Below are 13,406 nucleotides of genomic sequence, written 5' to 3'. Positions count from 1 at the left end.
GCGGGTGGCCGCGGCGGCCGGCCGGCGTGCAGGCTTCGCGAGCCACGGCGCCTGCGCGGGGCCGGGCCCCGGGAGGGGCGCGTGGACGGGGCACGCGCAGCCCGTGGCTCCTTCCGGGCCGGGGACTGGGCGACCGGCGGCTGGGTTTTGCTGGCGCCCAGAGTGAGGTAGTCTGGTGGAGACTGAAGGCGACCCATGCCCGGTGTCCCGGGCTACCGCCTGGCTCACCTCTGTGTCACTGAAATTACTCCCTGCGGCGCGGGCCCGGAGCATATCCACCTGGGTGCGCGAACCCAAACAGATTTATTGAAAGTGTTCCTCTGTCCCGTCCCAACATTGCCTAGGTAACAGTTTCTGTTGTCACCCACATCTGGACGAGGGGGACATGGGGAAGACATTGGTTTGGTTTGGTGATCTGCAAGATCCTTCCACTCTTCAGATTTGTATTTATTCTCTCAGGGAATACCATTCTGAGTACCTAAAGGTTAAACGAGGAGAGATTGACTGACCTTCCCGAGGCCTCCCTGTTCTCATCTTATGGTGGACACATGGGTGCCCCAAACCAGGATAAGCTACCTTGCTCAGAAAGCCAGTCAGCCAGTAGATTTCCAGCTGTGTAGGGACCGTTGCCCAGCTGCAGGATTCCACACATGGTACATCCTTTGCTTTTCCTCTGGATGAATAGATGCAAATGGAAACAACTAGATATGTACTACTCCTAAGTGACTTACTTGGGAACTAAGAGAGTCTGAAATCATTCTTTCTAAAGATGGGTGGTATGAACCCTGCGTTAATTGAGTGTGATAAGCAAACCATCAGGCCAATGACCTTCACTGCATGTGATAATGTCCTTAATGCATCAGTAACTTCACAAAAATGCAAGAATTTGTTTAGTATTTATTTATTTAAGAAATATATTACTCTCTCTCTCTCTTTCTGTGTATAGGTCAGAGGACAACCTTCTGGAGTCTGTTCTTTCCTTGCACCATGGTTTCCCAGGAGAGAACTCCAGTCATTAGGTTTACACAACAAGCGCTTTTACCCATTGAGCCGTCTTACTGGCCCCAAAATATATAGTAAAATTTAAATGACACATAGTAAACTATACATTTATGTATAAAGTACCATTTCAAAACATGGACACCATGTGTGGTGATGAGATCAGAGGAATTTGATATACCTATTATGTTAGAAATATATATTATTTCTTTGTATGGCAACATTAAGAATCCTTCAAGGCTAGCCATTTTCTAATGGTTATTTTTTTCAACCATAGTTATCCTACTTTGCTTTTGGTCTTTAGAAATGCTTCCTTTAAAAGTTATTTTTTTAAATTTTTTTGGTTTTTTTTTTTTTTTTTTTCAAGACAGGGTTCCTCTTGGCTGTCCTGGACTCAGGACCAGGCTGGCCTGGAACTCAGAGCATCTGCCTGCTTCTGCCTCCCTGAGTGCTGGGATCAAAAGCATATGCCACCATGCCCTACTGATTCCTCTTATTCATGTGTACTCCTGTACTCATTAACCATCTATTCCATCCCTCCTTCCCCACACCTTCCCTAGCCTCTCATAATCACTATTCCTTATGTAAGACCAACCTTTTTCTTTCTTTTTTTTTTTTTAATATTAGTTACAATTTATTAACTTTAGATCCCAGCTGTATCCCACTCCCTCAGTCCCTCCCAATCCCACCCTCCCTCCCTCATCTTCTCCCTGCCCCTTTCCAAGTCCACTGATAGGGGAGGACCTCCTCCCCTTTCATCTGACCCTGGTTTATCAGGTATCTTCAGACTGGCTGCAATGTCCTCCTCTGTGGCCTAGCAGGGCTGCTCCTCCCTTGGCGGGGAGGTCAAAGAGCCTGCCATTGAGTTCATGTCAGAAATAGTCCCTGTTCCCCTTACTAGGGTACCCACTTGGATACTGAGCTACCATGGGCTACATCTGAGCAGAGGTTCTAGGTTATTTCCATACATGGTCCTTGGTTGGAGAAACAGTCTCATAAAAGACCCCTGTGGCCAGATATATTTGGTCCTTGTGGAGCTCCTGTCCTCTCCAGGGTAAGACCAACTTTTAATTTCCACATATAAATGAGAAAATACAGTATTTGTCTTTGTGCCCCTAGCTTACTCAACATAATATTCTTTACTTCCGTCCACTTTCTGCTAATGACAGTTTTATTTTGATATTCTGAACAAGGCTGAATAATCCTTTGTGTCTATATTTTCTTGAAAAAAGACCTGCTTTTAAGAAATTATGTGTATGTGTGTGTTTCTCTATGTGTGTTTGTGCATGTAAATACAATGCCAGCAGAGGCCAGAAGAAGGCATCAGATCTTTGGAGCCCAGGTTAAAGGCAGTTGTGTTCTGCAGAAGAGTAGTAAGTGCTCTTAACCCATTCTAAGGGCACCTGCATGGGTGGCATATGCTCCATGCACACACACATACATGTAAATAAAAATAAGTAAACATGAGAATGCATATGTTTTTTTATTCATACTGACTCTAGGACCTTGAATATCTACCTAGCGATGCTTGGGGAATCCTTACTGGTGGGTCCAGTTCTTATTTTTTGAGCAGCAGTCATAGGACTTTCTGTAATGGTATATTTATTGATGTTACCACAGCATATGACAGCTGCTGTCTCTGAATCCTTGCTAGCCCTTGTTATTTTTCAAATTCCACCTCCTTTCTCTTCTTCTAGACAGTATCTCACTATGTAGCCCACAATTACCTTAACTAAAGATCTTTCTGTCTCTAATTCTAAGGTATGGGAGTACACATGTGTTTCCCCACTCTGGCTTAATTTTATTCATTTAAATATTAATTTTTTTTTGCTGAGACATAATCTTACCATGTAGCTCTGCTTGGAACTCAAACTCATTCTGCATCTGTCTCTCAGGTGCTGACATCACAGGGGTGCCCTGGCTTTATTCCAACTGCATGCTTTTTGTTGTTGGTTGGAGGTGTTTTTTTCTGTTGTTGTTGTTGCTGTTTTTTTTTTTTTTTCCTGTTTCTTTGAGTTTCACCATGTAGCTTTGGCTGGCCTGAATGCACTATACAGACCAGGAAGGCCTTGAACTCAGAGATCTGCCTGCTTCTGCCTCCTGAGTGCTGAGATTAAAGGTGATCTCTCATTGTGGGTTTTGTTTGTCGGTTTGTTTTTTGCATTTATTGAGAAATTTCTAGAGACTTGTAGGCAAGTAGTCTGTTCTCACGATTTTGGTGACTAGTGACATAGAGCTTCCTTTTCATGTTTACTGGCCATTTGTGTATCCTCTTTGGAGAAATGTCTGTTCAGGTTATTCACTCATCTTTTAATCAGATCCTTACTACTTTCTGCATTTGAGTAGTTTGAGGTCATTATTTGTTTTACAGGATTATCTTCCCCTGGGTGAACAGTTTGCAAGCATTTCCTCTCCTTCTGTAGGTGTTCTCATACTCTCTTGATTGTCTTTTTTGTCATGCAGTAACTTTTGATATGATCCCATTTGTCAAGGTTGTGTCTGTTGTTTGGGCATTTGAGGTCATATCCAAAGGAAGCTGTGCCCAGAGTAATGTTCTCAAGTGTGTGCCTGATTTTTTTTTTCCCCTAATAGTTTCAAAGTTTCAGGTTTTATATTTAAGTCTGGTTTATTTGGAATTGATTTTGTATATAGTTTATTTCTTTTGGTTATGGATATATGCTTGTATCCTGGGGTTTTCTATTCTGTTTCATCAGCTCCCCACTTGTTCCTTTTTGGTGGCATGTCTGAATGTAGGGTGGAGTGCATGTTACTAAATTAAATTTAAATCACATACTGTTTTCATATCAGAACTATACTATAATAAGTTTAGCTTATTCCTTACCCTTTGTAGTGCGTTTTGAAGTCTGATATTGTAAGGCTTAACTTTTTAAAAATTTTTTCACAGTTTCACACAGATTTTAGGTGTGGTTGTTCTGTTTCTTTGAAGAATGTCTATCTCAGTGGGCATTGCATTCAGTCTGTAGATCACTCTGGGCATTATGGACAACTGAAAATATTAATTCTTCCATCCACCAACAAGGGAAGGTTGTGTGAAATCTTGTAATTTAGTGTCTTCTTTAGTTGCTTTCATTGATATTTTGTAATTATCATTGTAGATATCAATCACTTCTTTGTTTAAATTTATTTGTATGTATAGTTCATGTAAAATTTTTGTTGGTATTAGTTTTCTGATTTATTTTTCACCTTTACCCAGTTAATTATGTATTCTGTAACCTTTCTGAATTCATCAGTTTTAATGGTTTTTGGTAACATTGTTTTATATATAATTGTATAAGTAATTATATGCTATACAAAATATACATAGTTCATGTCATCTACAAGCAGGGCTAACTTAAACCCCTCCTCTTCTATTTGGATGTCCTTATTTCTTTTGTGTTCTTACTCTTGCTGAGACTGTTGGCAACAGGATCTTATGTTACCCTGGCTGGCCTAGAACTCACTAGGCCAGTTTGGCTAACAGAGATCCTCCTGAGACTCAAGGCGTGCATGGCTGCTGCCACCACATTCTGGCTGAGACCTTAATCTTGTACTGAATAAAAGGGGTGAAAAGCAAATTGTTTGTCTTATTTCTAATGTTATTATTGGGATAACTTGTTAACACAGAGGAAGTTAGGGCCTGTTAGCAGTCCTTGGGATTTTTTTCTTCAGAAAATAGAAAGCAATTAACATTTATTGAACACTTAGTTATGATATTTTTTACAGCAAGGCACAGTTAAGTCATCCATAGTTATGGTTAAATTGCTTATTCACAATTAATCTGTAGATCACTGAACCTGGATCCCATACAGGTCTGTTTATTCCAGAGCCTGATCTTTTGATTACTGCTCTGAGCTTCTGATGTGAATTGAAAAGAGGTGGTTCAGTGGTAGGAGCTCCTGCTGCAGAAGCATGAGGACCTGAGTACAGATTCCCAACACCTGTGTAAACAGCTGGGCCTTGCAGCTTGTGCCTGCATCTTGGCACTGTGTGGATGGGGCAGAGACAGGAGGAATGTTAGAACTTGTTGGCTGCCAGCTTAATTGAGTTCTGAGTTCTGGGTTCAGCAGACAGTATCTCAAGTAAACAAGGCCAAAAGCGATGGAGGAAGATACCTAATGTCTTCTGACTTCTGCCAGCGTATACACACACAAATACATACTACACACACACATACACACAAAGAGACACAGAGAGAGAATGAGAACTTTTGAATGTTGTTTTTACATACTTTGCTCCCTCATGTTTATCTATGATTATAACGTTGTATGGTGATACTGGCACACATTTAGTTGTTTGTTTGTTTGTTTTTTAAGATTTATTTATTTAATGTATATGAGTGCTGTATCTACATGTACATCTGCATCCCAGAAGAGAGCATCAGATCCCAGGATAGATGGTCCTGAGCCACCATGTGGTTGCTGGGAATTGGACTCAGGACCTCTGGAAGAGCAGACAGCGCCCTTAACCACTGAGCCATTTCTCCAGCTGCTCACATTTAATTCTTTAAATGTTATTAGAACTTTGTCTTCCATATCCATATTTATATGGCAGATTTATATGCCTTAATATAGGCAGATTTATAATATATTATATTATATATATTATATTATATATTTATATTATATATATTATATTACATATTTATATGCCTATATTAAGTGAGACAAAGTCTGTGTAGCCCAGGCTGGCCTCCAGTTCCCTGGCACAAGCGGTTCTCTTGCCTCAGCCTTTCAAGTGTTTTGGGACTACAGGGCCGTGCTACCATTCTTAGTCTGGTCACTTTTTGTTTACTTATATTCAATAAAAAAAAGTAAGAGGGTTGTTAATAACTGCACTAGAAAAGTACAACTTTGAAGGCATATATTTACAATTTTATTAATTTATTTCCGATTCTTTGTTTTGTAACTAATTTCTGGCTTGAGCGGTAAACGATACCAGCTATTGTGAGAGTCTTACCCTCTGTAAAGGGGAAGTATCTGACTCTGAAGCTCAGACATGGGGAGCCTGATTTGGCATCATGTCAGGTATCTAAGGCTTGTTCATGCCTGAGGCTGAAGTGGATCACTGGCCTCACTGCAGCCAGGAGAGACTGTGAGCTTATTAAACTCAAGACTCAGCAGCCTCCAGGAGTGTTTCCCGCTGCTCAGAAAGCCTGCCGCTGGCTTGCCTAGAAGCAGACTGTGCTTAAGTGTCCCAGCAGAAAATTGCTTTAGGATTACATTTTGGAGCCAGGCTACATAGTGAGTTCCAGGCCAATCTGTGAAAAAAAGGCTTTTGACATTCTTTCTCATCACTGTGAGTCATTATGTAGACATTAAGTGTCCTGGTATGTCTGTTCTTGTTAACAGTGAGCTGTTTTGAGGTGTTCGTTTGCCCGATGGCTATCATTTCACCTACCTATTTCCATAATCTACACAGATAACTGATCCTCAAACTGTTTTACTTATTCTGAGAAAACCATGCATAATATTGTGCCTATATATTTACATCTAATATATTTTAAAATCAAATGGATTAGATGCTTTGAAAATACATAATTCCCAGTTTATTCTATGCTTTTGTTAATTAAAACATAGAGCAGGGAAGCATTTTAATTGCTGAGCATGTGGCTCTGTTGCTGGAGTATTTGTCTCCCATGTATGAGGCCCTGGGTTTGGTCCCCAGCACCACATAAACTCCAGCTATGGTGTTGCATACCTTGCCAGAACTTGGAATGGGAGGCAGGCCATCAGAGGTTACACAGTCGTTAGAGGGCAGCGTGGGCTGCATGAGACCGTGTCTCAACAACAGCCATAGAAGTGTTTGAAATAAGTCTTCACTATTTTTATGAATGAATGCTGTTAAGTACTGTAGTGACGTTGGTACTGGCTTTATACATTTAAAAACCACATCCGTAAAGTCTTTAGCAGTAAATTCCAGTCGTTCCTTATACTTTTAAACTCATATTTTCTTCCCACCTCTCCCTCATAACTTTATCTGAGGTAATACATCTTATACTGAAAAATTGTTTAATAGTTGCCTTTCCCTTTCTGTGCAATACTTTTTCTTTTGTTTTGTATTTGTTTTTGAGCCAGGGTCTCACATAAGGCAGACTGTCCTTCAACTTCTGATTCTCCTGTCTCCATTGCCCCAGTGCCAGGCTTTCTGAGTGGTGCCAGGCATTTTATTAACTCAAAGAATAGTTAGGATGACAAGACTTGTATCAAATTCATGTATATTATTTTAGATGATCATTTCTGTGATTTTTGTTTTTTATATTTATCAAATCGAGTTACTCACACTGAGAGACTTTGTTGATTGATATGTATCCTGTGAGACAATCCCTGTGTGTGTGTTCTATATTTTCTCCGATGTAAATGGGTCATTATCCTTTGTGACTGGGGAAATTAAAACTGCACAGCTAGTGAGTACTTAAAATATATTGTGTGAATTTCATGTTTGTATGTTTGGAATTCTCTGGGCATCTCAAATTGTGTTGTTATGGTTTATGTCCATTCAACTTTGTGTGTTTTGTGTGGTTGTTTAAATCTTAGACTCAGTCTGTACTTTCCACACCCTGGAGTTACTTAGAATTGTGACGTAACGGTGCTTCATCAACAAAAGTTCTAATAAAAGGATTTTCTTTTTTCTCTCTTTGATTGTATGAGGCAAGGTCTCTGATTCTACAGCCAAAGCTGTCCTGGAACACGATATTGTAGCTTGAGATGGCCTTGAACCCTTGACCTTCCTGCCTCAAGGGCTGGGATTGTAGCCAAGTACCATCACATCTAGTAGGACACCACTCTCCCCAAGCAGCAAATACTGGAGTGGAAATCGAATCTGTTCATTGGGGTGTGCTCAGAGCAGGGAATCTGGAGAATGGCTCCTCTGTTTATAACACACCCAATAGGAATCTGGTCATTGTGTGAGGGGGGGGTTACAAAATATGTTGCCTTCCTCTGAAAAAATGTTCTACACATTAAAAAACAAGCAACAAAACAAAAACAAGAAAAATAAAACTGTCTTTTAGCTTAACCAAAGAAAGAGCAATTGACTTTGTTAAGTGTAAGTTGTATTAACTCCACCTCCAAAGCCGCTTTCCAGTTCCAAAACAATGAGCAGAGAACATCAAGCTCAGAGAAGCGGGTTTTGCTCAGTGTGAGGGCATGAGCCCAGTATGCTGAAGGGGCCTGGGTCCTATCCTCAGCACAGGAGAGAGATTCAGGCCAGTCCTAGATGCCATCCCCTGCCTAGAACTGTGCTTGCTCTCAGCTGGGTGAGCGCAATTTTAGCTGTGAACAGCAGATGGGGCAAGTAGCACATTGTTTTGCAAATGACAGTAATGATAAAGCAAACATGACCGCTTACCAGGCTGCAGGCAAATGGCAGCAGGGAAAGCCTATTGGCTACAGATTTTCACTACTCAGTTTGTGCTTACCACATACCTTGCTGTCCCCAGCCTCTGGGAAGGTTCTGAGAAATGATGTGTTCTCATCATTATTCTCCCTGTTGTTTCTCCTCCCTTTGTTTTACAGGGAAAATTACCTTTTAAGAAAGTTTTCATTGTGTATGATATTTGTTCACAGTCGTGTTGCTTGAGCACCTTTTCCTATAAGTACATAAATTCTGAGCTTCCATCCTCTGCTTTTTCCTGCTTCCTGCTCTGTTTCTTCTCTTTGTTTCTCAGTTTTCCTTCTTTCATACAGTTTTACGTGCACATACCTGATTTTATATATCTCTATAAAAATGTAGGACTCACAATGAGAGAAAACATATATATGTGTGTGTACATATACATATATATGTATATATACATTTTCCTTCTGACTCTGGCTGGATTTGCTTTTGTTATCCCATCTGTGCCCATTTTTCTTGCAGCTGCTGTGCCTTTGTCTTGATTTATGGCTGAAAGCTTTCTTTTACATATATAAATCGGATTTGCTCTGTCCATCCCTGCAGGGGAAATTCTTGACATAGAGTGTTTTGGGAGATGTGAGACATTTTCCCTTCCTGGTCTACAGCGTGCATGTCTGGGCCTAGACTAGTTGTTAGCTGTGTGTGTTTAATGTGGAGCATGCGTGTTGGTAGAACTTAACTCATTTTAGGCTTTTTAGCTTTACTCCTTGTGCTGTGTGGTTTTTTTTTTTCTTTCCCCTAACTTGACACAGGTGGAGTCACCTGGAGAGAGGGAGCCTCAGTTGAGAATGCATTCTGTCAGACTGGCCTGTAGGCAAGTCTGTGTGTGGTACATTTTTGTAATGATTGATGTGGAAAGGTCCAGCCCACAGTGTGTGATGCCACTCCTAAGTAGATGATCCTGGGTTATATAAGAAGGTGGGCTGTGTAAGCCACGGCCATGGCAAGCAAGCAAGTCGGTGAGCAGCGTTCCTCCATGGTCTCCTTGGTTCATGCTGTGCTTGAGTGCCTGGCTTGGCTTCCTGCAGTGATGGGCAGTGATCAGGATGTGTAAGCCGGAGAAGCCCTTTCCTTCTCTGGTTACTTTTGGTCATGGTCGTTATCACAGTAGTAGAGAGCAAACTAGGGCCTCCCTTTTGAGAGTTTAGAACACAGTTTAAGTTCTTTACAGTTAGAAGAAAACAACACTGGAATTTAATTTGTACTTTCCCCCAAAGATTATTTGAACATTTTTGGTGGGGGTCTAGGAACTGTGGAATTAAATGTTGCTTTGGATTTCTGCAAAGCAGAGGTCAACAATCTCAGACTTAAACAGAAAATAAGGCCACACAACGCTGGCAGGCACTGCTAACCCCATACTCTACTGTGGCTCAGATTCCAGGCATTAGGCTTGCTTTACCTACCCACCACCTTGATCCTGGGATTTGCATTTTGTCCTGCTGGATCAGGACCTTTGAGAAAATCCACCTCTCTCCAATGCAAGGTGAAAGTTTTCTCCTTTCCTCGGGCATCTTTGCTGCCCTTTCTTTTAATTAAAAGATTTCCCTTCCTAATGTTGGAAGAGCTTCCTAAAGGTCACACTTGAAAAGAGCTGCAGAAAGGAGACGTGGAATCGCAGGACTACGTCGTGTTGCAGGAGAAATGTTGTCTTGAATTTTCAGAAAAATGCGTTATTATTTTTATTTTTTATTCTGGCTTCAGTAGGGACAGGAAGGGAAGGGGATTTCTAATATGTAGCCATGATGCCATGCAGTTAAAGCCCAGGATCAAGGGACATCAGTTCAACAATAAGGGTATATCAGGGAGGCACCATCCGAATGCCCTGTGCTATTTGGCAAAAGTAGGCTTGGAGAATAAAGCATGTATGTGCCTTCGCACAAACAACACTTTTCCTTCTATTTACAAAATACTTGCATTTGAACTCTCTCTCTCTCTGCCTGGGGCAGAAGTTGGTGTTTTATTTCTATGGGCTTTGGGAACCACTTCTAAGAGTTTTGTGAGCACTTGTTTTCTTTCCTTCTCTCATTAATTCCACGTGCAAATGCTCCTGAGGAAGAAATGCTCTTAACATGAAACAAATGCAGCTAGCCTTCTTCAAAGCAGAATGGATAGGTGTTTTATACAGCAGCCACCAAAGGAGAATGGAAAGGAGGGGAAATTGAAGAGGAGTTTCACATCCCTTACATGGAGACTTTTCACATTATCAGTATAGTGGCTTGTTCTTTCTCATTTGGTCAGTGTGTGTATGTGACTGTCACCACATGAGTTAGTCTCTTGGAGGATGAGAATTCTGGCACATTTGCTTTGTGTGAAACAGCCTTTGCTGGGTAGACTGGTTAGCTGACTAAAATCAGCTGAATGGTTGTGTGGCAGGGTTCAGTAAGAGAATGCTTTCCTGGCACGTGCAAGGCCATCAGGTTAGTCCTTAGCAAAGGGAGGGAAACTGTTAAGTAGATACTGTGAGTTTTATGAAATTTGGTGTAGTGGCTACACAAAAACTTGCCACAAGGGGACTACCTACGGTTTTAATTGGATCAAGAAACCAATTGATGTGGTGGGACCAGTCATGAAGACACCCAGGATGTCCAACTGCACAGCTTTACCAGAGCAGATGCCAAGGAAGGGCAGCAAGAACTATGCTCACTCTGAACTCTGAGGTGCTGTGAGGACAGGGGCCCTTAGCACACATGTGGATTTAAATAGGCTGTGTGCTGTAGCTCCTTCCTTCCCTCCTTCCTTCCCTCCTTCCTTCCCTCCCTCCCTCCCTCCCTCCCTCCTTCCTTCCTTCCTTCCTTCCATAATTTACCAATAGTTGACTTCTGTTTTACTTTGCTGTGAGGTATATTTTGATACTTTTTCTATGAGTGACTTGAATCTTGGCTGTTTCAATGATTGCTAGGATGAGTTTCAGTTAATAACTTTTTGGTTCCGAGATCTGTTCACTTGTATGGTTGATAAGTTTGGGAGTGGGGATGTGAGTTATTTCAAATAGATTTCGTCTGTATGCATATAATTGCTTATGTGTAAGATCCTATCTACTCTCTAAGACTTCACTGAAATGGATCCTCGATGAATAAGATCCTCGAATGAAACTGAGTTTGGAAAGATGTATGATTTGGGGATGTAGCTTAGATATAGAATGCTTGCCAAGTATGCATCAGGCTCTGAGTTCAGTCCTCCAGCACTGTTCAGTCCCCAGTTCCAGCCAGTTAGTCATCCTTTTCCCCACTGGTAGTCACTTTCACTAGGCCTGTAGACATTAAGATATTTTAGACCTCACTCTATAGTTCCAGGTTAACCTTGAATTTACTGTGCAGCCCAACCTGACCTTGAACTTGAAGTGATTCTCCTTATTGAATGTTGGGAATATAGGCATGAACAACCACATGAAGAGAATTTTTTTTCCTCAGTGAAGAGATATATTTTTGCTTCAAGATATTTCATTCTGCTTCTGTTTATAAGACCTTGGATGAGTCCCTCCTTGACTCATCTCATTTCTAACGTCCCAGAAATTCATTGGGAAATGGATGTTCTAAGAGAGACAGTATTGTTTTAGCTTAATTTCCATTTTGCTTTCTCTTGGATTTTTTTTGTAGAAGAAACTTATGAGAATTTCCTACTGGTGAGTAGGAAATTCTCCCTTAAGAATAGAGAAGGAAGCGTGGTGTGGTGGCACATATTTATAATGCTAGCTCTCAGGAGAACTGCTGTTAAATTTGAGGCTAACCTAGGCTACAAAGTAAGATTCTCAACAGCCTCCAGCGGCCCCCAGTAAAGCTCCAATCAGATACACTGAAAAAAATTAAGAATCCAGCTGAGCCTGGTGATGCAGGTTGGTTCTACTAACTACTCAGGTGGCTCAGGCCGGAGATTCACAAATTCAAGGCTTGCTTGGGCATCTTAGTGAGAACCCCCTGCCTGCCTCAAAATAAAACTAGCAACAAGGTGGTAGGTACACCTCAGTGTTAGGGCACTTAGCTAGCGTGAGGTTCAGCCCTAATGCTGCCAAATAAATAAATAAATAAATAAATAAATAAATAAATAAATAAGCAAACAAACAAACAAATAAATAAATCCAAGAATGTAAGCATTGCATGGCAGTGTTTGTCTGTAAACCCAACACTTGGGAAGCCTGGGGCAGAAGGATCTGGAGTTTGAGGTCAGCCTGGGTTACCCAGTGAGGCCCTGTCTCGGAAACAATACTTAGTTGAAGCTGTTTTGTGCACTGACTGAAGTGTAGCAACACAGACAAGAACTGCAAAAGACATCATGATCCTTATTTTGCAAGTGTTGCCAGGGAACCATGTTTTTAAAAATTGTACAAATTTAGGCTTCCTGAAGCCACTTACCTTGGTAATTGGCATCTTACAAGAATTGACGGCTACATGGCAACGAGGATGTTCTGTGAAGAATCTTAAGTGCTGCATCTTTCAGAGCAGCGGATGAGATGACACTTCCTTCAGGGGAGCCGCTCAGCGGTATTGAACCAGGGTGGGTGAATGGCATATGGTGGGACTGCTTTGCTTTGTTCCCTCTCTGGAGACACTTGAGCTCCCCTTTTAGGCTGTTTTATGAATTGTCAACAGGTGGGTTGAGTGGTGGATTTGGAAAGGAGGTAGATTTAGTTAAAGTGAGAAATGATAGGAAAAGACTTTAGAAAAGCAGTGGGCTTAGAACTCCGAGTGGAAACAAACCAGATACCATTATCATCATCATCATCATCATCATCATCATCATCATCATCATCATCATCATTGAGATGTTGGTTTTACTGTGTTGTCTAGGTTGACCTTGAACCCTTGGATTTAAGCAGTCCTCTTGCCCTGGCCTCCTGAGTGTACCACCACACTACACCACACCATGCCACACCACACCACCTCACATCATACCACCTCACACCATCTCGCCATACACCAACCACACCACATCACCTCACACCTCATACCACACCACATCACCTCATACCACCTCACAGCATACCACATCACCTCACACCTCACAGCACACCACAC

At 41.5% G+C, this 13,406-nt stretch overlaps 2 protein-coding genes and 1 non-coding gene across 3 annotated transcripts in view; 2 read left to right on the top strand and 1 right to left on the bottom strand.

Annotated features, from left to right (window-relative positions):
- Aven (apoptosis and caspase activation inhibitor) overlaps positions 1–13,406 on the top strand; it is a 142,380-nt gene that overhangs the window by 597 nt on the left and 128,377 nt on the right. The gene's annotated exons all lie outside the window — the stretch shown is intronic.
- The window catches only part of Chrm5 (cholinergic receptor muscarinic 5), a 49,363-nt gene that overhangs the window by 10,391 nt on the left and 25,566 nt on the right, over positions 1–13,406 (bottom strand). The gene's annotated exons all lie outside the window — the stretch shown is intronic.
- On the top strand, positions 7,828–7,958 carry LOC129675319 (small nucleolar RNA SNORA11). The gene has a single exon (XR_008719894.1). It is a non-coding gene; the product is annotated as a small nucleolar RNA SNORA11 (small nucleolar RNA).

The sequence above is a fragment of the Psammomys obesus genome, unplaced genomic scaffold, assembly GCF_907164565.1.
Source record: "Psammomys obesus unplaced genomic scaffold, mPsaObe1.curated_primary_1811, whole genome shotgun sequence".
Classification (NCBI taxonomy): Eukaryota; Metazoa; Chordata; class Mammalia; order Rodentia; family Muridae; genus Psammomys; species Psammomys obesus.
This window is presented reverse-complemented; position numbering and strand designations above follow the sequence as displayed.